This window comes from Apodemus sylvaticus, chromosome 3, assembly GCF_947179515.1.
Source record: "Apodemus sylvaticus chromosome 3, mApoSyl1.1, whole genome shotgun sequence".
NCBI classification, from domain to species: domain Eukaryota; kingdom Metazoa; phylum Chordata; class Mammalia; order Rodentia; family Muridae; genus Apodemus; species Apodemus sylvaticus.
In genome coordinates, this window is record NC_067474.1 from 43,236,892 (window position 1) to 43,261,241 (window position 24,350).

A 24,350-nucleotide genomic window follows, 5' to 3' on the forward strand; every position below is an offset into this window, starting at 1 on the left:
CCTTTGCAATGTGACTTCCTCAACTTGCTGTTCCTGTCACATGCAGATGCACAACAAGAAAGAGGAAGGAGAAAAACTGAAATTTTGCTCTCTGTAACTTCGCTGTACACGAGTACATAGAATGTAGAAGCTAAGTACAGTAGAATTTCTATATTAATCAGATTGAAATTGAACAGTTTATCAGATTAATCAGTGTTTTCCTTTCCCAATGTAGAATATATGAAACAGCTTGTTTGGGTGGCTGCATGTTTCTCTTAGTCATTAAGTTATACATTCCAGATGTATTTGTTAAATTTGATTATGTACCTAAGTAAACTAATGAAATAGAAGAATGAAAAAGAGAGATTATTTTAATTAGTGTTACTAGGCTTGACAAAACTCAAAATCAAGTTAATAAACAGTAGTTTAAAACAAAACAGTGTTGAAATAGATGTGGATGAGGGAAGTAAAATGTACTTTACAACTTGACCATCAAAAATCCCATTTTAATCAAGGTATTTGCTTCACTAGTTGTTATTGACAGACTTCTTTTTGTAAAGCAGAAACACACAAACACAGACATGCCACACACATACGCATACATATATACACAGAGGAACAGAGATAGAGATAGAAATGAAGACACAAAGAGATAGAGAGAGACAGAGAAGTTTGCTCATACCAGAATTCCCAAATAGGGACCACAAGATAGACCAAAGCCCAACTTGGTGAACTAATGCATTTTATTGTGGTTATATGGATGAAAGGTTACATATAGGAGCAGAAATGGTGCTAAGTCAGCTGTATAACCAAAGCCCACCTTTGGGTGTCTGAGGGATCACTGATACCTGAAGCACCCTGCACAGCCTGAAGGAGGCTCCACTGGTTGCAGTGTGTGCTTTCCAGGTAGATAAGGAGGTCAGAGCCTTTTCCAGGCAGCTCAGCTAACCTTTGTCTTTTAGTACACATTCTAGTTCTTTGTTTTTTCATGCAGCTAGTCTTGTCTGGACGTCATCTAAGAGTAACTGTCTTCAGTCTTTACTTTGGGGAGGATAGTAATGCAGTGAAGCTGGTCAGTTTCAGGGGCTTCCTGAGCTGATCTGAGTTGTTCACTTCTTGTCTGAAGGAGTTTTCGCATATGGTATGTCCTCTTGGTTTAGAGCATTCTATTGTTTCACTTCCCGGAAAACATTCTATCTTAAGAAGTTTCCCTTCAAGATAGAAGGTTTTAATCTTAGACAAAACTACTGTGCAATACTGACAAATGGGTGCTCCCAATTGTACTGTTATGAGATGTGCTTTAAGTGTTTGGTGAAATTAATCAGCTCAATCCATTCATTCATTCAAGACATGTTTGAGACACATTTGGTAGCATTAGGTCCACTTTCTCTTTTTGGCATTAACAGAGTTTGATTAGATGTAAATTAACTAGTATAGTCACAAGAGTTAGTATTTGACAGGAATATGACTCTCCTAGAAAGAAAATTTAAGATTTTTTTTCTGTACTTTAATTTGAAATGGCAGAATTTTCTTTTTTACTTTAAAGGGAATATAACAACCCTATACTACTTTTGCATGCCTACAGACATATCTTTGGATTTACTTCTTTGTGTCAAGTGCATATGCACTCTCTATTTATGTGAGATCCAGTGTTCCTAGGATTCTTTGCTCCCTTAATATATTGTGTTTGTACATTGTGTCTTTCCCTTAATTTAGCCTCTTCTGTGAGCTACCCACATCAGAGTCTCAAGATACATTTTCAGCTTCAGCGCTTTTTAATCAGTTTCAGCAATGTCTTTTGTCTTTCTAGTTCCTGTTTGTAAATCTATTCATCATTTCTTTTCTTTTTAGTTTTATTATTAGTTTATTGTTGTTTTATGTATATGAGTTTGCCTGCATTTAGAAATCAGATACTCCCTGCAACCTGCCTTTAGTGATTACACTATCACAGACTCTAGGTGCAACCCATTTTCACTATCACAACATGTCCCTATATGCATGGTCTATAACCCTGAAAAGGTCCCATCATCACAGCCTGCTCTCTGTTTCCAGGTCTCTCTGCTTGTCTTTCTTCCTTCCTTCCTTTCTCTCTCTCTCTCTCTCTCTCTCTCTCTCTCTCTCTCTCTCTCTCTCTCTCAATCCCCATCCACAATAAATCTCTTGCTTGATATCTGTTAAGGCTTGTGTTCCCTGTGCATTCCTTAGCTCTGATCTGTCAAGGTAATCCTTCGGTTGCATAAACACTGACATTGTTGTCTTGTGACTTGGTAGGATATTCTGGTGCCTGTCTACTACCTGCTTTGGAGAGGGGTAGTGGTCTAAGCCACTATGCAACCCAACTACTTATCTCTAGTCTACCTGTTACAAACTCACTTAGTAGGTCACATTACACCTCAGCTATTACTGAGAAGCCCATTGGTAGCTTTTCCTTTGGTCAGCATAAGGGCTTCCCAGGATCTGAGGAATTGATCATTAAGCTATTAAGCATCTCTGGTATTCTTAAAGGATAAGGTACCCTCAGCCATGGTCTTTGGATTCAACTATATGTGTATATGCCTATGTAATTTGTATTCAACACTCACTAAAAAAAAAAAAAAATCTACCTGAACAACAGATGTTTTTAATTAGCAACCATGTGGCTCTTCTCCATATTGGCTGGTGATCTCATCAGGATGTAAGCAGGTTAATGAGTACATACCATGTGATTCCAACATCTTAAGATGACCTATCACATGGCATAAAGCAACAATTTTAAAATGTTTTAGTCTTAGTGAGTTTCTGTTTATCATTATTTTTCCCTTTTAGACTAAGGAAGCAACAAGTCTCAAATATTTTGGATTGGTAGGGATTTTTGAATGAAGACAAAAGTTAAGATCATATTTGCTACAATATACTATATATGTGATTCAACTCTGGTTTTTCATATACTGTACATAAAGATAAAATTTTAAGGTTATAAAAGTCTACTCAAACTAACTAGAGCTGATTTATTATAGATGTCTAACTACTTATGTGTTTGGTATCTGGTTAACACCAGGCTGCTGGAAAAGTTGGATATGTAACAGTATATGTTTGATAAATAACATATATTTGATAATAAAGATTCACAAGATCCTAAGGACTATTCAGATTCTAGAACTATTTCTATAGCTTCTTTGTCTTTATTTACCTAAACCTTTAGTCATTTGAATTAACTAAGCCATACATAAAAAGCAATATTATACAATGACACACTAAAAAAGAATCAGAAAATTTGCTAGGCTCTATAGATTGTATCTCAAATTAAAAGTTTTATTTTGATGCTACAGTAGTATTAATTAAAATTTTTTATTTTCTCTGGGTAGACCTAACAGAGATGGAGTGTTAAATCCTAGCATTATAAAAGCTACTAACTTATTGTAATTTCTTAAGGATAATTAATGGTCAGTCTCCTCCTAAATGATCAAATTCTTTAATGTGTTCAGATTAATGTAATTAACTACAAGTATAAGATTTACTTAACATCCTGTGTGTGTTTCAAAAGATAAACCTAAACAAGTAATTAGAAACAAGCAAAGTTTATCTAGTTTAGATTACTTAATAGATACTGATCCTCAATCTCTTTAGGGATATGTTGAAAATGGCTATTAAAATGTTAATAAAAAATTTTATTTTAATAAATAGAAGTGCCAGCTCTTGGCAGTACCCTTAAGCTCTTTCAAAGAAGATGATAGGCCCAGAAGAACACTCCCTAGAGCTTGTTCAAATGTGGCAAAGCCTGCAACTTTGTAGATAATTGCTCACCCTGCCTCCTGCCTGGACCTGCCCAAACTGTGGACAAGCAGAAACCTGAGGATTTCATTGGCTCACTTTGCCTAGACAAGATAGGCCACTGCCCCACAAATTCCTACTCTCCTGGAAAATCTGTCCAGTCTTCTGGGCCTGGTGGTCAAACACTGATACTGCCCTGCCCCCTCTGCCCACAATGGTCATGAGGTAACTAGAGAGATTGTCCAGATAGCCAGTAACTGTCATTTTAATGGACTCAGGAGCCGTTTGGTCTGTGCGTTCAGCTTACTCAGGTAAAATGTATCCTTCCCTGATCTCTGAGGGTGTGGATGACCAGGTTAGTGATGGCTTAGTTAAACAACAGCAGCCAAGGCTTCGGCTTACTGTGAGTTCATTACATATATGAAAATCAGGCCTCGGGGCTCACTGCAGAGCGACCAGAGAAAGACAAACAGTTTACCTTGCTAATAGACTCTAAAAAGAGATAACCTGAAAAAAAAACAGGTTTCAAAGTAACTTTTTAATATTCCTTCATTTCAAGGAACTTACTTTACAAAGAATACTGCTGGTAATCAACCACCTGTGCCTTGTGGTAAAAGATTGGATAGAAAAAAAGTATACAGGTTAAGATGTATGAATGCAATTTGTAAAGGTATAAGAAAGAAATTTAAGATATATGTAAAAATGAAAAAAATCTTCAGATTTCTTTCCCTCTCTATATTATTTTTATATAAAGGTGTCAAAAGTTCAGAGTTTTAACATTAACCAATGGAGTTCTGATAAGCTATTAATCTAGCTCTGGTAAGCACTAACGACTATTATCACAGTCATGAGCTCAAGATTTTAAATTCCCTTTGGTTGTCTTCTAAGTATAGACTTAAAGCACTTCTCATTGTGCTAACAATATCTGTCTAATAGACATGCACCCAGTCTTCTGGGTAGAAGAAAGGGTGCTCATGCTTTTAACCCCAAATCATTTTGGTTCCCAGGGCTTCTACTATTATTCAAATGCATGAATCTATTGCCTTTTCTACTATGTGGGTTTCAGTATAGATAACAACAACAAAAAGATAACTGCTAATGCTTCTAAAACTTATCTCTTTTTGTACACTTAAATTCTTGTAGCTTCAGGGAATTGACTTGAATCCACTTCTCATGAATGAAATGGATAAAGTACTATCAGTCAATAGCCTGTTTTCCATCTGCCTATTCTGCTAATTCCTAAGGGTGGAATCTCCCTGTTTTCCCTTGTATTGGGACTCCCCTCCATCAACTTCCACGACTATGGGCCTAAAAGTTTGAAATGTACACCTAAAACTATTTTTCCCCTAAACAACTTAACTTTATTTTCTGTTCCGTATGTATAACTCCAAGTGTTTCCTCATAATATACACCCCAGACAGCTTCAAAGGGTTTTGTCCCAGGTGGTCTAGTATCGCCAAATGCTCCAATTGTAGCCCACATGTCGTTAACTTCAGTGTGTCCCACAGAAACTGGACAGTAAAGGAATCAACCTGTTTTTTCAGGCCTTGACTAGCATCCCAGCTTTCTTGTGACCCCAAAGATGTTGACTTGTCCAGACAGCAGGAAGAGGCTTAAAGAGCATGATGCCCACATTCCTGCCTCACTCTTATACTTCCTATAGACTCACCCTTTATAATAAACAAAAGGAAAGAAGTTAGAAACCAGGTGTTTTCACCAACCCAACCTCCAGTGATTCTCAGGGCCATCAGTCATGCCATCACCTGCCACCAAATGAGACACATTTACACTCTTACCATGAGTAGAATATTCTCCTTGCATGCATGTGTTATATATCCCTTTAAAAAGTTCCAGCTATTATGTCCAGCTCTTTGTCTCTCAGTCTCTCTATCTCTCTTGCTTTCTCTGACTCTCTGTCTCTTGATCTCTGTGATTCACTGTTTCTCCTCCCGAGCTTCCTCTCACCCCCATAATAAACCTCATGTTTGAAAGCTGTTGAGTGATTTTTGTAGCATATATTGGCCCTGACCAAGCAACATACTCTGCTGCATAAGCCACTAAGAGCACATACGCCAAGAACAGGCTTAGTACCCATGGAGGTCAGGAAATGGCATCAGATCCCTGGAAGTACAGTTAGTTAGAGATAGGTGCTGAAAGCCAAATCCTCCCCAAGAGCAGAAAGTATTCTTAACCACTGATATATTTCCTCACATCCCTAATATTTCTTTATTTCTTTTCATTTGCTTCTTACACCAGCAGAAATGTTTTTTGTTTGTTTCTTCCTTTCTTGATGGTTTTCCTGTAAAAAGCCTGTAGCAACTAGAACTGGTGCAGACTAAATTCTCAGCACAAATGAGATTTATTTGCTTCAGGGGGAGAAAGGGTATGGAATAAGAGAAAAAGATAGAAGATACAAGAAAGGAGAATGAGGAGAGATGAGGAAAGGAGAAGAGGAACAGGTATTTGTCCTGGAGGTTGGAGTGTGAAAAAGGACTGCCTCTGGATAGAGAGGAGACAGACATGACTCATGGAAAATGGTGGTATACAAAGGTAAAGGGTGAAACCCAATGTTAGGATAATGTATTTAATTTCATTTGGTCATGTTAATTAGGTGTACCAAAGGGGTATTTTGATTGCTTCAATACTTTGATAGGTAGAAATTGTCAGTCAGATTCTGGAGGAGAAAGTAGACAAATAAGGCAGTGGTCCTAGGGAGCTAGCTTTAGGAATGTAATCTAAGGTATTTTACCAAGGAAGAGAAAATGCAGGAGAAGAGCAGGGCCTGCCAAAACCATGTGTTTGATGCTTGGGATGGCTCAGGTCCCATCCAAGTCTGAGCTCAATTCTAGGGTTTGGAATCCCACCAATCCCCATCCTGGAAGACTCCACTCTTAAGAAAGTTATATCTGCCTGCCTGTTACTCAATTTTCTTCTGGTTCTTACATGAACTGAGGCAGATACTCTCCTGTATCTTATTGAATAAATCATTTGTGTGAGGTTTGCTGTGCAGTGACAGTGCTATTCCTTTGCTTCCAATACCCAGGCTACCTTCAGAGCTGTATGTAAATGATCTCAGATGAAGGGATGAGACAAGAGCCTTAGAACCTTACACAAGCTATTGGAATGCAAAGCTTGGGCTAAGCCAGGAGCACTTCTTTCTCTGGTTTAATTCTCCCAAGGCCTACAGCTGGGAGCTTCTGGCCTCCATACAATCTAATACTCCCAGCCTAATTATTCAATTTACCTTCTCTAGGCTTCTGCCTGATTTGCTCTGCTTTGTCTCATGTTCTAATCTTTAGCAATATGTTCTAATCTTTCTCATTCTCTTGCTCCTTCTGTCTTCTGTCTTCAACTGTGTCTGGTTTCTTTTCCCTGCCACCTGTGTCTGTAAAACTGGCCTACACATATACTCTACTACCACACTGCTTAATCTCTCTCTCTCTCTCTCTCTCTCTCTCTCTCTCTCTCTCTCTCTCTCTCTCTCTCTCTCTCTCTCTCTCTCCCTCTCCCTCTGTCATTTGATGCTCTTAAGGAGTTTTTCTTCCAGGTTCTTATCTCTTGTGAGTTGCAGGTTCTCATCTCCTATGAGTTAGGTGTATCCTAACTCTGACTCATTCTGTTAATTCTTTCTCTGATTTACCACGTTGTCTGCCCCTCAATTGCATATTACTTTCAAACCTGGCTAAATCATTCTACAAACTAACGTTACCTTCATTGATCAGAATTAAAAGTGTGTCCTAAGGACTTGTTGCTATTCTAGCCAGCCCATACTGTAATTGAGGGTGTTTCTGTGTCCTGATTGGATCATATAAACCTAGAAGATCTTTGGAAGTGATCTCTTATCAAAGAAGCCATGTTGCAAGAATAATACTTTTCTACAGATAGAACACTTGCGTTGGGGATACCTTTTCGCTCAGTGGCCTCCCTACTGAATTACGTGACTTTTAATCTCTACTCATATTTTTTCTTTTTTTTTTTCAGCTGTACTTTTTGAATTTGAGCCAGTCATATACTCTTCATGCAAGTGTGTAGTATGCATTAATGAAAGGTGACTTTTCCATGCTTGTAGTCTCCATCAGCAACCCTAGTGCTTTCTGTAGCAAGGTCAAGATTAATTTGAAAACAAAACTATGAAAGAAAGAAGGTGAAAACCAAATTGCCAAAAGTCAAAACTAAAAATAAACATTAAACATGGAAAACAAACTAAATAAAAAGTGAAAGAAGCAAAATAAAAGACAAGAAAATGGAAGGAAAGAGGATTATTAAGTAGTTCAGTGATCAAACACTTGACTAGTGAGGGTAATATCCTGGATTTCTTGCCCAAATTAGGAAAACTAAAAAGCTTTCTAGAAAAAAAAAAGTAAATTGAAATGTAAAATTCAAACAAGCTCTTTAAGAAAAATTAAACAAAAACAGGAAATAGCAGATCTTTCCCCAGTGTGTGTTATTGGAGAATTTCCACAAGAATCCTCTTCAAAACCTTTGTCAATGAGATTTTCTGTAGTTGAGGAGATCTTATTAGATATATTCTTTCCTCCTCAAGCATGAGATCAGATTTCATTTCTCCACCATCCAACTAAAAAGCCAAGTACTATGAACTAGAAACAAGAGGATACTGAGGGCCTATACACACACACAGGCACAAACATAAAAAAACTCTACCCCCTTCCCTCCTTCCCTCTCTCTTAGACCTGTAGATACAGTTACACACACATACACACACACACACATACACACACACCACATTCACACTTACAGATTCATACACACTTCATATATACATGCATTCACACACACAAACACTACTCTCTCTCCTCCCTCTCAATTTCTGTTTCTGTTGTTCTCTACCTCTCTCTCTCTCTCTCTCTCTCTCTCTCTCTCTCTCTCTCTCTCACTCTCTCTCTGTCTCTCTCTCTCTCTCTCTCTCTCTCTCTCACACACACACACACACACACACACACACACACAAATTTTATTCCTCTTTAGTGTAACTCTGTGTTATAACACTCTGCACTGTGAAGGAGAATTTAGTTCAATTTCATAATTGACATCTTTATTTGGATGCCTCACAGAAATTACATAAAGCACTCCAAATAAAGATGTTTTTGAAAGTTTGTCCTACCATGCTACCCTTTTTGGTAATAACATGACAATTCACTATTTCTTAGAGCACAAATACAGTGCTCCATTGCTGATGGAAAGACCTTGGGATTTGTTTATCACTTTATGACCCTGCTCCAAACTTCTGTGACTATAATTATGTGTCACCATAATGGTTGAGTTTAACATAGGTGGTAGGGATTTGAATTTATCTCCTCATTCTTGCCTAACAAGTACATTTTGTAATTATTACTGTTGTTGCCATTGTTATATACTTCAACTTATTATTAACTGAATCTTCTCTTATACAATGCCCTTTAAAAGGAGAGAACAAATCTTTCCCTATATAACAAGTTCAAAACAATCTTAGACATGCTTATGTAATTAATTTATCAAAAACTGTTTTTCAAGACTGGTTTAGACATTCTGATGATTTGCCTTGCTTCACAAGGATCCATTTAAGCCAGGCTGGGAATGGATGAGAATAGCTTGTTGTTCAGTTACGTATTCTTCAATTTCTGATGTTATGACTACCCTATGAAGTTTAATGCATATCCAGAAATTTGGTTCTCTTTTAAAACTCGTGTTTATCCACTTTTTGTGTTCCTTAGAAAGATGTTTGTGATGTTGAATTTGAGAAACTCCAGGTTATGAATTTGTAAGTCTGCTTTTGGTTAGGGTTTCTCTGAGTATCTGCTGATGGTTTAATGTCAGCATCCACAGGCAAGCCAGATGCTACTGGACTGTAGGTTTTCAGTTTTAAAGTATTATTGAATCTTTAAAGAACTGCATGAATACTGACGCTGTCCAGTGTTTTGCATTGGAGAATTCTGTGATTGTTTGGATGACTCCCCTGGCGAGAATTATAGTGTAAATGAGAAATGACTAAAGTCCTTAGAAACCTGAGAAGGCTGTTTAATTATACTCAGGAATGTTCTGGATTCAATATGTTACTTGGTGTTTCACCTGTGGGATTTTGCATTGTATGAATCTGTGTCTGTTTTTGCAATTATCATTAGCTAATTGTGTAACTGTTTCAGCCCAGTCTGTGTGCCTGCATGTCTCTGTGCATGGTTAATTTCTCTCCTTTATTTTTTTTTTTTTTTGACCCGGGGCACTCTTGAGCAGCCTTACACTTACTTACACATTAAAGCCTCACCTGTCCAGTTAAACACGAGAGAGTAAAGCACTCCAAAATATTTTAGAGTTTACTGTTTCCTATTCTATCAAAGACCACCTAGCTACTTCTTGTTATACAAAGTGTCTACAAAAAAAAAAAGTTTGTCTTGGTGTATTAGGCTCTTTGTTTTTCTGTATGAGTCTTGGAAGAAATTTCCCAGGAGCCAATTCCTTTTCTATAGGCCTAGAAACTGTCTCAGAATTCTGCTGCTTTGTTTGCCTTTCTCCTTTTCTTTTACTTAAATTACATGTTTACAACACTGTCCTCTCAAAAGGACACCTTTCTCAAGGTTAGAAGCTATGATTTATTGATCATTTATCTATAAAATGTAGCAGGTAACATAAATATTTATTGACTTATTATTTCTGCCTGTTCCACAATGCTATCCAGTGCACAGCACAAAGGCCACCTGATAATCAGCTAGTTTTGGAATAAAGTCCTAAATGAACCTAATGCAGTTTCCTTCTGTGTCTTCTTGTTGCCTGTTACAGCTTGGAAACAGTTATCTAGACAGTTCCTGTGTATCTTCCAAGTATAGTTAATCATCTCACACACTTTTTTCTTTTTTTTTATTGATATATTTTTTATTTACATTTCAAATGATTTCCCCTTTTCTGGATTCCCAGTCCCCGCAAGTCCCATAAACCCTCTTTCCTCCCCCTGTTCCTCCATCTACCCCTTCCCGCTTCCCTTTTCTGGAATTCCCCTATACTCTTGCACTGAATCTTTCCAGAACCAGGGGCCACTCCTCCATTCTTTTTGGACATCATTTAATATGTGGATTATGTCTTGGGTATTCAAAGTTTCTAGTCTAATATCCACTTATCAGTGAGTGCATACCATGATTGATCTTTTGAGACTGAGTTACCTCACTTAGTATGATGTTCTCCAGCTCCATCCACTTGTGTAAGAATTTCATGAATTCATTGTTTCTAATGGCTGAATAGTACTCCACTGTGTATATATACCACATTTTTTGTATCCATTCCTCTGATGAAGGACACCTGGGTTCTTTCCAGCTTCTGGCTACTACAAATAGGGCTGCTATGAACATAGTGGAGCATGTGTCAATATTGCATGCAGAAGAATCCTCTGTGTATATGCCCAGGAGTGGAATAACAGGGTCCTCAGGAATTGTAATGCCCAGTTTTCTGAGGAACCGGCAGACTGATTTCCAAAGTGGTTGCACCATCTTGCAATCCCACCAGCAGTGGAGGAGTGTTCCTCTTTCTCCACATCCTCGCCAGCACCTGCTGTCTCCTGAGTTTTTGACCTTAGCCATTCTGCCTGGTGTGAGGTGAAATCTCAGGGTTGTTTTGATTTGCATTTCCCTAATGATTAATGATGTTGAACATTTCTTAAGGTGTTTCTCAGCCCTCTGAAGTTCTTCATGTGAAAAATCTTTGTTTAGTTCTGTACCCCACTTTTTAATGGGGTTATTTGGATCTCTGGGTTCTACTTTCTTGAGTTCTTTGTATATATTAGATATTAGCCCTCTGTCAGATTTAGGGTTGGTGAAGATCCTTTCCCAATCTGTTGGTTGACGTTTTGTCCATTTGACAGTGTCCTTTGCCTTACAGAAAGTTTGCAGTTTTATGAGGTCCCATTTGTCAATTCTTGATCTTAAAGCATAAGCTATTGGTGTTCTATTCAGGAACTTTTCCCCTGTGCCCATATCCTCAAGGGTCTTCTCCAGTTTCTTTTCTATTAGTTTCAGTGTGTGAGGTTTTATGTGGAGGTCCTTGATCCATTTGGATTTGAGCTTAGTACAAGGAGATAAGACTGGATCGATTCGCATTCTTCTGCATGCTGACCTCCAAGTGAACCAACACCATTTGTTGACAAGACTTTTTTCCACTGGATGCTTTCAGCTCCTTTGTTGAAGATCAAGTGACCATAGGTGTGTGGGTTCATTTCTGGGTCTTCAATACTATTCCATTGATCAGCTTGCCTGACATTATGCCAATACCATGCAGTTTTTATCACTATTGCTCTGTAGTAAAGTTTGAGGTCTAGGATACTGAATCCCCCTGAAGTTCTTTTACTGTTGAGAATAGTTTTAGCTATCCTGGGTTTTTTGTTATTCCAGATGAATTTGAGAATTGCTCTTTCTAGCTCTATGAAGAATGGGGTTGGGATTTTTATGGGAATAGCATTGAATCTGTAGATTGCCTTTGGCAAGATGGCCATTTTAACTATATTAATCCTGCCAATCCATGAGCATGTAAGATTTTTCCACTTTCTGAGATCTTCTTCGATTTCCTTCTTCAGATATCTGAACTTCTTCTCATATAGGTCTTTCCCTTGTTTGGTTAGAGTCACCCCAAGATACTTTATGCTGTTTGTGGCTATTGTGAAGGGTGTCATTTCCCTAATTAATTTCTCAGTCTGCTTATCCTTTGAGTATATAAAGGCTACTGATTTGCTTGAGTTGATTTTGTAGCCAGCCACTTTGCTGAATTGTTTATCAGCTGTAGGAGTTCACTAGTAGAGTTTTTTGGGTCACTTAAGTATACTATGATATCATCTGCATATAGTGACTTCTTCCTTTCCAATTTGTATCCCTTTGACCTCCTTATGTTGTCTAACTGCTCTAGCTAGGACTTCAAGAACTATATAAAAAAGATATGGAGAGAGGGGGCAGCCTTGTCTAGTCCCTGATTTTAGTGGGATTGCTTCAAGTTTCTCTCCATTTAGTTTGATGTTGGCTACCGGTTTGCTGTATATTGCTTTTACTATGTTTAGATATGGGCCTTGAATTCCTGTCCTTTCCAAGACTTTTAGCATGAAAGGATGCTGAATTTTGTCAAATGTCTTTTCAGCATCTAATGAAATGATCATGTGTTTTTTTTTTCTTTGAGTTTGTTTATGTAGTGGATTGCATTGATGGATTTCCTTATATTGAACCATCCCTGCATTACTAGGATGAAGCCTACTTGATCCTGGTGGATAATCGTTTTGACGTGTTCTTGGATTCGGTGGGCAAGAATTTTATTGAGTAATTTTGCATCGATATTCATAAGGGAAATTGGCCTGAAGTTCTCTTTCTTAGTTGGATCTTTGTGTGGTTTTGGTATCAGCGTAATTGTGGCTTCGTAGAAGGAGTTGGGTAGTGTCCCTTCTGTTTCTATTTGGTGGAATAGTTTGAAGAGTATTGGGGTTAAGTCTTCTTTGAAGGTCTGATAGAATTCTGCACTGAAACCATCTGGTCCTGTGCTTTTATTGGTCGGAAGGCTATCTATGACCCCTTCTATTTCTCTAGGGGTTATGGGTCTGTTTAGATGATCTATTTGATCCTGGTTTAATTTTGGTATTTGGTATCTATCTAAGAAATTGTCCATTTCCTCCAGATTCTCCAGTTGTGTTGAGTATAGGCTTTTGTAGTAGGATCTGACAATTTTTTGAAATTCCTCAATTTCTGTTTTAATATCTCCCTTTTCTTTTCTAATTTTGTTAATTTGGATACTTTCTCTGTGCCCTTTGGTTAGTCTGGCTAAGGGTTTATCTATCTTGCTGATTTTTTTCAAAGAACGAGCTCCTGGTTTTGTTGATTCTTTGTATGGTTCTCTTGGTTTCTTCTTGATTGATTTCAGCTCTAAATTTGATGATTTCCTGTCTTCTCCTCCTCCTGGGTGTGTTAGCTTCTTTTTGTTCCAGGGCTTTCAGTTGTTCCTTTAATCTTCTAGTGTATGCCCTCTCAAATTTCTTTTTGGAGGTACTCAAAGCTATGAATTTTCCTCTTAGCACTGCTTTCATTGTGTCCCATAGATTTGTGTATGTTGTGCCTTCAATTTCGTTAAATTCTAAAAAATCTTTGATTTCTTTATTTATTTCTTCCTTTACCAAGGTATCATTGAGTAGAGTATTGTTCAGTTTCCATGTATATGTGGGCTTTCTGTTGTTTTTATTGGTATTAAATACCACTTTTATCCATAGTGATCTGATAGGAGGCATGGGATTATTTCAATCTTCTTATATTTGTTGAAGTCTGTCTTGTGACCAACTATATGATCGATTTTGGAGAAGGTACCATGAGGTGCTGAGAAAAAGGTATAATCTTTTGCTTAGGGATAAAAAGTTTTATATATATATATATATATATATATATATATATATATATATATATATATATATATATATATATATATATATATCTGTAAAATCCAATTGGTCCAAAGCTTCAATTAGGTTCACTGTCTCCCTGTTTAGTTTCTGTTTTCCTGATCGGTCCATTGGTGAGAGTGTAGTGTTGAAGTCACCCACAATTATTGTGTTAGGTGCAATGTGTGCTTTGAGCTGTAGTAAAGTTTCTTTTATGAATGAGGGCACCCTTGTATTTGGAGCATAGATGTTCAGGATTGAGAGATCTTCTTGTTGGATTTTTCCTATGACCAGCAAGAAGTGACCTTCCATGTCTCTTTTGATGACATTAGGTTGAAAGTTAGTTTTATCTGATACTACAATGGCAATTCTGGCTTGTTTCCTGAGACCATTTTCTTGTTGAATTGTCTTCCAGCCTTTTACTCTAAGGTAGTTTTTGTCTTTGACACTGAGGTGTGTTTCCTGTATGCAGCAAAATGTAGGGTCCTGTTTATGTAGCCAGTCTGTTAGTCTATGTCTTTTTATTGGGGAATTGAGTCCATTGATGTTAAGAGATATTAAGGCGTAGTGGTTATTGCTTCCCATCATTTTTGATGTTAATTTTATACTAGTGTGGTTATCTTCTTTTGGGTTTGATGGAAGAAGCTTTAATATCCTGCTTTTTCCAGGGTTTAGTTTTCCTCTTTGTAATGGTGTTTTCCCCCTATTATCCTTTGTAGGGCTGGGTTTGTGGAAAGATATTGTGTAAATTTGGTTTTGTCATGGAATATCTTGGTTTGTCCATCTATAGTGATTGAGAGTTTTGCTGGGTATAGTAGTCTTGGCTGGCATTTGTGTTCTCTTAGAGTCTGCATGAGCTCTGCCCAGGACCTTCTAGCTTTCACGATCTCTGGTGAGAAGTCTGGTGTAATTCTGATAGGTCTTCCTTTATATGTCACTTGCCCTTTTTCTCTTACTGCCCTAAGTATTCTCTCTTTTTTTTTTTTTAGTACATTTGGGGTTTTGATTATTATGTGACGGGAGGTAGTTCTGTTCTGGTCCAGTGTGTTTGGAGTTCTGTAGCCTTCTTATATATTCATGGGCATCTCTCTCATTAGGTTAAGGAAGTTTTCTTCCATAATTTTGTTGGAGATATTTGCTGGCCCTTTAAGTTGTAAATTTTCACTCTCAACAATGCCTATAATCCTTAGATTTGGCTTTCTCATTGTGTCCTGGATTTCCTAGATGTTTTGGGTTACAAGCTTTTTCATTTTGCATTTTCTTTGACTGTTGAGCCCATGGTTTCTATGGTATCTTCAGGATCTGAGATTCTTTCTTTTATCTCTTGTATTCTGTTGTTGATATTTGCATCTATGGTCCCTGATTTCTTCCCAAGTTTTTCTATCTCCAAAGATGTTTCCCTTTGTGCTTTCTTAGTTGTTTCTACTTCTGTTTTCAGATCCTGGAAGTTTTTGCTCAGTTCTGTCATTTGCTTGTTTGTGTTTTCCTCTAATACTTTGAGAGATTTTTGTGTTTCCTCTTTCATGACTTCTGCCTGTTGATCAAACTTCTCTTGTATTTTTTTTAAGTGAATTGTGCATTTCCTCCTTATTGGCTACAAACTTCTGACCCATATTGTCCTGAATTTCTTTAAGTGATTTTTGTCTTTCCCTCATAAGGGCTTCTAGCTTTTGATCATTTTTCTCCTGAATTTCTTTAAGAGATTTATTTATGTCCTTCATGTGTTCCTCTAACAGCATCCTTACCAGTGCTTTTAAATCCAACTCTTGTTTTTCTGGTGTGTTGGGGTATCCAGGACTTGCTATTGTTGGAGAATTGGGTTCAGATGCTGCCATAATGCCTTGGTTTCTGTTAGCAACGTTCCTATGCTTGCCTTTATCCATCTAGTTCTCACTGGTGTTAGATGGTCTTATTGTCACTGGCTGGTGCCACAACTTATTGTGCACCTTTAGGAGTATTTCTGAGACACTGGATGACTGGGTTTCCTTTGGCACCCATTACTGATATGCTGCCTTCCTCTTTTGTGCCTTTGGAGCCCTGCTCTGTCTTGCCTCAGGAAATGTTATACTTGGGTTGTCAAGGTGAACCAGGTGTTCTCAGACTGCTCTGTTATGGAGCAAAGATGGTGGGTGGGGGGTCACTCCCTCTGTTGATTCTCACATAGGATACAGGCCCCACGACCGACCAGCTTGCAGATAAACCGCCTATGTTCTCAGGTCCTGAGCACAGGCAGACCCCTGGAGATTTGCACCCCCAGAGATCTTAAGCTCAGGATAATACAGGACCTAGTGATGTTTTTCTCCTCTGGCAGGCCACAAAGATGGCTACAGGAGTAGCTCCCTCTGCTGTTCTCTGCAAAGAATATAGGCCCCATGACCTACCAGCTGGGAGATGAACCACCTGTGTGCTCAGGTCCTGGGCGCAGGCAGACCTTTGGCTGTTTGCACACCCAGAGATTTAAAGCTCAGGGTGATACAGTACCTAGTGACACTCTTCTGCTCCTGCAGGCAGAGAATATGGCCGCAGGAATTCTCTCCCTCTGCTGGTCTCCAGGCAGGACACAGGCCCCAAGCCCGGCGGACTGGCAGATGAACCACCTATGTGCTCAGTTCCTGAGTGCAGGCAGACCCCTGGTGGCTTGCACCCCCAGAGATCTAAAGCTCAGGGTGATACAGTACCTAATGAAGCTCTTCTGCTCCGGCATGCAGCGAATATGGCCACGGAGATTCTCTCCCTGTGCTGGTCTCCAGGTAGGACACAGGCCCCATGCCCAGAGGTCTGGCAGATGAACCTCCTATGCGCTCAATTCCTGAGTGCAGGCAGACCCCTGGCGGTTTGCACCCCCAGAGATCTAAAGCTCGGGGTGATACAATACCTAGTGAAGCTCTTCTGCCCCAGAAGGCAGAGAATATGGTTGAGGGTATTCTCTCCCTGTGCTGGTCTCCAGGTAGGACACAGACCCCATGCCCGGAGGTCTGGCACATGAACCTCCTATGTGCTCAGTTCCTGAGTGCAGGCAGACCCCTGGTGGTTTGCACCCCCAGAGATCTAAAGCTCAGGGTGATACAGTACCTAGTGAAGTTCTTCTGCCCTGGCCTGCAGGGAATATGGCCGAGGAGATTCTCTCCCTTTGCTGGTCTCCAGGTAGGACACAGGCCCCATGCACGGAGGTCTGGCAGATGAACCTCCTATGTGCTCAGTTCCTGAGCGCAGGCAGACCCCTGGTGGTTTGCACCCCCAGAGATCTAAAGCTCGGGGTTATAGAGTACCTAATGAAGCTCTTCTGCCCTGGCCGGCAGAGAATATGGCTGCAGGGATCTCATGCACTTTAATATGGGAAGAAATAAGTCCTATTGTTCATATTAAGTTTGAGGTCCGGCACGAAGAGGCGGCGGCGGCAGCAGTGGCTGCTCCAGCTGAAGGGCCATCAGCAGTGGAACCAAGGCGTCACAGGGACCAGTTAGGCCCTGCGCCCACGACCACTGACCTTCGCTGACCAGCCGGGCAGCAAGCAGCTGCAGTTGTGCGGCGCCTTTCCTGCACGGAGGCCACTTCAGAACTCAGCCTCCCACCAGTCAGGAGAGGAGCATCCATCTTGGCTCCGTACTCCAGGAATCGGACAGACTGAGGTACACAAACATAATCCGAGGCCAACACCGCGGTGGTCTGAGCCCGACGGGCGTTGGCCTGCACCCAGGCCCTGGGCGGGTCGGGGGGCCATCGGGGTGCCAACCCAGCCAGGAGGTTTTTTGCCCAGACCTGCGAGCGCGCCGCCGCCATTTTGCCTGCAGGACGACAGAGAGCTCAGGCGGGCAGACCTGTAACAGGCATAGCCTAAGGCTAACAAAGCGGGGGTCCAGGCCCCAAAAGGCACAGGACTGACCCCAAGAACTGGGCGGCTTGGTGGGCAATCTGTGAGTCAACCCGCCCAGGTGATTGTTAGCAAAGCAGACTCTCCCAGCGCTTTCAGGGAGCGCGGGCGCACACACCCGCCATCCTAGTCACCTGGCAAACCCAATTAACAGTCATAGGGGAACTTTGCTCGGACCTTGGCCTCCCAGGCTTTTGCCTGGACTCAGGGACTGGGCGGCCAGGCTAACCTTGTGTGCGACAGCCCGGTTGGCAGATCGGCTGCCCAGCGGAGTGAGAGGAACACAGGGGAGGTCACAGTAGCATACACCGTCGGCACTCCCTGGGAGTGCACACGGGCTCCATCTGCTCCACAGACACAATCTGGGGCAAGGCCTCAGGCAGAAGCCCTTAGCTCTACTCTCTCCGCTTCTGGATCCAGATCAGTCTGGGCGGCAGCATTACATCTCCAAGTCCTGCAAGTGGCTAGCTGGGCTTCCGGGCGGCCAGCTGGGAGAAGTCAGTGTGCTCCAGTAAATCCAGCTGGCCCCAGCAGGAGCCTTCGGGTGCCTGCTTTGGGATCAGAACAGCCTGGGCAGCAGCACACTGTCTACAAGCAGTGCAGGAGGTAAGCTGTGCACCAGAGGCCAACTGGGAAGGGGCAGCTTGCACTGGTGAGTCCAGCACTGACAGGATAAACTAACACCAGTGAGATCTAGATGGCAAAAGGCAAACGCAGGAACGTCACTAACAGAAATCAAGGCAATATGGCAACATCTGAACCTAATTCTCCTCTACCAACATGTCCTGGATACCCCATCACACCAGTAAAACAAGATTTGGATTTAAAATCACTGGTCATGATGCTGGTACAGGAACACATGAAGGTCATACATAAAGAAATTCAGGAGACAATGGATCAAAAGTTAGAAGCCCTTGCAAGGGAAACACAAAAATCATTGAAAGAAATCCAGGAGAATACAAAAGCCAACAAGGAGGAAATGCAAAAAACACTTAAAGAAATACAGGAGAACTTTGCTCAACAGGCTGAGGTCATGAAAGACGAAACACAAAAATCTCTTAAAGAAATACAGGAGAACTTTGGTCAACAGGCTGAGCTCATGAAAGAGGAAACACAAAAATCTCTTAAAGAATTACAGGAAAACACAAACATGCAAGTGAAGGAGCTAAGCAAAACCATCCAGGATCTAAAATCAGAAGTAGAAACAACTAAGAAAGCTCAAAGGGAGACAACTTTGGAGATAGAAAGCCTTGGGAAGAAATCAGGGGACAGAGATACAAATATCAACAACAGAATACAAGAGATAGAAGAAAGAATCTCAGATGCTGAAGATTCCATAGAAACCATGGACTCAACAGTTAAAGAAAATGCAAAATGCAAAAAGCTTGTAACCCAAAATATCCAGGAAATCCAGGACACAATGAGAAGACCAAATCTAAGGATTATAGGCATAGATGAGGGTGAAGATTTACAACTTAAAGGGCCAGCAAATATCTTCAATAAAATTATGGAAGAAAACTTCCCTAACCTAAAGAGAGAGATGCCCATGAATATACAAGAAGCCTACAGAACTCCAAACAGACTGGACCAGAACAGAAATACTTCCCGTCACATAATAATCAAAACACCAAATGTTCTAAACAAAGAAAGAATACTAAAGGCAGTAAGAGAAAAAGGCCAAGTAACATATAAAGGAAGACCTATCAGAATCACAGCAGACTTTTCACCTGAGACTATGAAGGCTAGAAGGTCCTGGGCAGATCTCATGCAGACTCTAAGAGAACACAAATGCCAATCAAAACTACTATATCCAGCAAAACTCTCAATCACCATAGATGGAGAAACTAAGATATTTCATGACAAAACCAAGTTTACCCAATATCTATCCACAAACCCGGCCCTAAAAAGGATAATAGGAGGACAACACCAATACAAGGAGGGAAACTTCACCCTGGAAAAAGCAAGATAGTAACCTTTCATCAAACCCAAAAGAAGTTAAGCATTCAAATTTAAAAAATAACGTCAAAAATGATAGGAAGTAACAATCACTATTCCTTAATATCTCTTAACATCAATGGACTTAATGCCCCAATAAAAAGACACAGACTAACTGAATGGATACGTAAACAGGACCCTACATTTTGCTGCTTACAGGAAACACACCTCAGGGTCAAAGACAAACACTACCTTAGAGTAAAAGGCTGGAAGACAATTTTACAAGCAAATGGTCTCAGGAAACAAGCTGGAGTAGCCATTTTAATATCAGATAAAATTGACTTTCAACCCAAAGTCATCAAAAGAGACCCAGAGGGACACTTCTTGCTGGTCAAAGGAAAAATACAAAAAGAAGAACTGTCAATCCTGAACATCTATGCCCCAAATGCAAGGGGACCCTCTTTCGTAAAAGAAACTTTATTAAAACTAAAAGCACACATTGCACCTAACACAATAATTGTGGGTGACTTCAACACTGCACTTTCCTCAATGGACCGATCAGGAAAACAGAAACTAAACAGGGACACAATGAAACTAATTGAAGCTTTGGACCAATTAGATTTAACAGATATATATAGAACATTCTATCCTAAAACAAAAGAATATACCTTTTTCTCAGCACCTCATGGTACCTTCTCCAAAATCGACCATATAATTGGTCACAAGACAGACCTCAACAAATATAAGAAGATCGAACTAATCCCATGCCTCCTATCTGATCACTATGGAGTAAAAGTGGTCTTCAATAGCAACAGAAACAACAGAAAGCCCACATACACATGGAAACTGAACAATACTCTACTCAATGATACCTTGGTCAAGGAAGAAATAAAGAAAGAAATTAAAGACTTTTTAGAACACAATGAAAATGAAAACACAACATACCCAAATCTATGGGACACAATGAAAGCAGTGCTAAGAGGAAAACTCATAGCCCTGAGAGCCTCCAAAAAGAAAATGGAGAGAGCATACATTACCAGCTTAATGACACACCTGAAAGCCCTGGAACAAAAAGAAGCTATTTCACCCAGGAGGAGTAGAAGGCAGGAAATCATCAAACTCAGGGCCGAAATCAATCAAGTAGAAACAAAGAGAACCATACAAAAAATCAACAATACCAGGAGCTGGTTCTTTGAGAAAATCAACAAGATAGATAAACCCTTAGCCAGAATGACCAAAGGGCACAGAGAAAGTATCCAAATTAACAAACTTAGAAATGAAAAGGGAGATATAACAACGGAAACTGAGGAAATCCAAAAAATCATCAGATCCTACTACAAGAGCCTATACTCAACACAACCGGAGAATCTGGAGGAAATGGACAATTTCCTTGACAGATACCAAATACCAAAATTAAATCAGGACCAACTTGACCATCTAAACAGTCCCATAATGCCTAAAGAAATAGAAGAAGTCATAGAAAGTCTTCCAACCAAAAAAAGCACAGGACCAGATGGCTTCAGTGCAGAATTCTACCAGACCTTCAAAGAAGAGTTAACACCAATACTCTTCAAACTATTCCACAAAATAGAAACAGAAGGAACACTACCCAATTCCTTCTACGAAGCCACAATTACGCTGATACCAAAGCCACACAAAGATCCAACAAAGAAAGAGAACTTCAGACCAATTTCCCTTATGAACATCGATGCAAAAATACTCAATAAAATTCTTGCCAACCGAATCAAAGAACACATCAAAACGATCATCCACCATGATCAAGTAGGCTTTATCCCGGGAATGCAGGGTTGGTTCAATATACGGAAATCCATCAATACAATCCACTACATAAACAAACTCAAAGAACAAAACCACATGGTCATTTCATTGGATGCTGAAAAAGCATTTGACAAAATTCAGCATCCCTTCATGCTTAAAGTCTTGGAGAGAACAGGAATTCAAGGCCCATACCTAAACATAGTAAAAGCAATATACAGCAAACCGGTAGCCAGCATCAAACTAAATGGAGAGAAACTTGAAGCAATCCCACTGAAATCAGGGACCAGACAAGGCTGCCCCCTTTCTCCTTATCTTTTCAATATTGTACTTGAGGTACTAGCTCGGGCAATTCGACAACATAAGGAGATCAAAGGGATACTAATTGGAAAGGAAGAAGTCAAACTATCATTATTTGCAGACGACATGATCGTCTACCTAAGTGACCCAAAGAACTCCACTAGAGAGCTCCTACAGCTGATAAACAACTTCAGCAAAGTGGCAGGTTATAAAGTCAACTCAAGCAAATCAGTGGCCTTCCTATACTCAAAGGATAAGCAGGCTGAGAAAGAAATTAGGGAAATGACCCCCTTCACAATAGCCACAAACAGTATAAAGTATCTTGGGGTGACTCTTACCAAACATGTGAAAGATCTGTATGACAAGAACTTCAAGACTCTGAAGAAGGAAATGGAAGAAGACCTCAAAAAATGGGAAAACCTCCCATGCTCATGGATCGGTAGAATCAATATAGTTAAAATGGCCATTTTGCCTAAAGCACTATACAGATTCAATGCAATACCCATCAAAATCCCAACTCAATTCTTCACAGAGTTAGAAAGAGCAATTATCAAATTCATCTGGAACAACAAAAAACCCAGGATAGCTAAAACTATTCTCAGCAACAAAAGGAAATCTGGGGGAATCAGTATCCCTGACCTCAAGCAATACTACAGAGCAATAGTGCTAAAAACTGCATGGTATTGGTACAGTGACAGGCAGGAGGATCAATGGAACAGGATTGAAGATCCAGAAATGAACCCACACACCTATGGCCACTTGATCCTCGACAAAGAGGCTGAAAACATCCAATGGAAAAAAGATAGCCTTTTCAACAAATGGTGCTGGTTCAACTGGAGGTCAGCATGCAGAAGAATGCGAATTGATCCATCCTTGTCTCCTTGTACTAAGCTCAAATCCAAATGGATCAAGGACCTCCACATAAAGCCAGACACTCTGAAGCTAATAGAAAAAAAACTGGGGAAGACCCTTGAGGACATCGGTACAGGGAGAAAGTTTCTGAACAGAACACCAATAGCGTATGCTCTAAGAGCAAGAATTGACAAATGGGACCTCATAAAATTACAAAGTTTCTGTAAGGCAAAGGACACCATCAAGAGGACAAATCGGCAACCAACAAATTGGGAAAAGATCTTCACCAATCCTACATCAGACAGAGGGCTAATATCCAATATATATAAAGAACTTAAGAAGTTAGACTCCAGAAAACCAAACAACCCTATTAAAAAATGGGGTACAGAGTTAAACAAAGAATTCTCACCTGAAGAACTTCGGATGGCAGAGAAGCATCTTAAAAAATGCTCAACTTCATTAGTCATTAGGGAAAATCAAAACAACCCTAAGATTTCATCTTACACCAGTCAGAATGGCTAAGATTAAAAATTCAGGAGACAGCAGGTGTTGGAGAGGGTGTGGAGAAAGAGGAACACTCCTCCACTGCTGGTGGGGTTGCAAATTGGTACAACCACTCTGGAAATCAGTCTGGCGGTTCCTCTGAAAACTGGGCACCTTACTTCCAGAAGATCCTGCTATACCACTCCTGGGCATATACCCAGAAGACTCCCCACCATGTAATAAGGATACATGTTCTACTATGTTCATAGCAGCCCTATTTGTAATTGCCAGATGCTGGAAAGAACCCAGGTATCCCTCAACAGAAGAGTGGATGCAAAAAATGTGGTATATCTACACAATGGAGTACTATTATTAGAAACAATGAATTCATGAAATTCTTAGGCAAATGGATGGAGCTAGAGAATATCATACTAAGTGAGGTAACCCAGACTCAAAAGGTGAATCATGGTATGCACTCACTAATAAGTGGATATTAACCTAGAAAACTGGAATACCCAAAACATAATCCACACATCAAATGAGGTACAAGAAGAAAGGAGGAGTGGCCCCTGGTTCTGGAAAGACTCAGTGAAACAGTATTCAGCAAAACCAGAACGGGCAAGTGGGAAGGGGTGGGTGGGAGGACAGGGGAAGAGAAGGGGGCTTTCGGGACTTTCGGGGAGTGGGGGGGCTAGAAGAGGGGAAATCATTTGAAATGTAAATAAATTATATCGAATAATAAAAAAAAATCATGAATGAAAAAAAAAAAAAGTTTGAGGTCAGCAAACCCTGATTTAAGTTTGCAGAACTCTTTAACCTCATTTGTTCTTTATTTTTCTTTTTCTTTCTTTTTCATTTTCATTTTCTTATTCTTTTTCTTTGTTTTTGTCTTTAATCTTTTTTTATAGTCCAGTCGTTATCTCCCTCCAGTTCTGCCCTTTGATAGTTCCTCATCCCATTCCTCCTCCCCCATCTCCAAAAGGAAGTCTTCACACCCTCACATCCTTCACACATGCCAGGCCT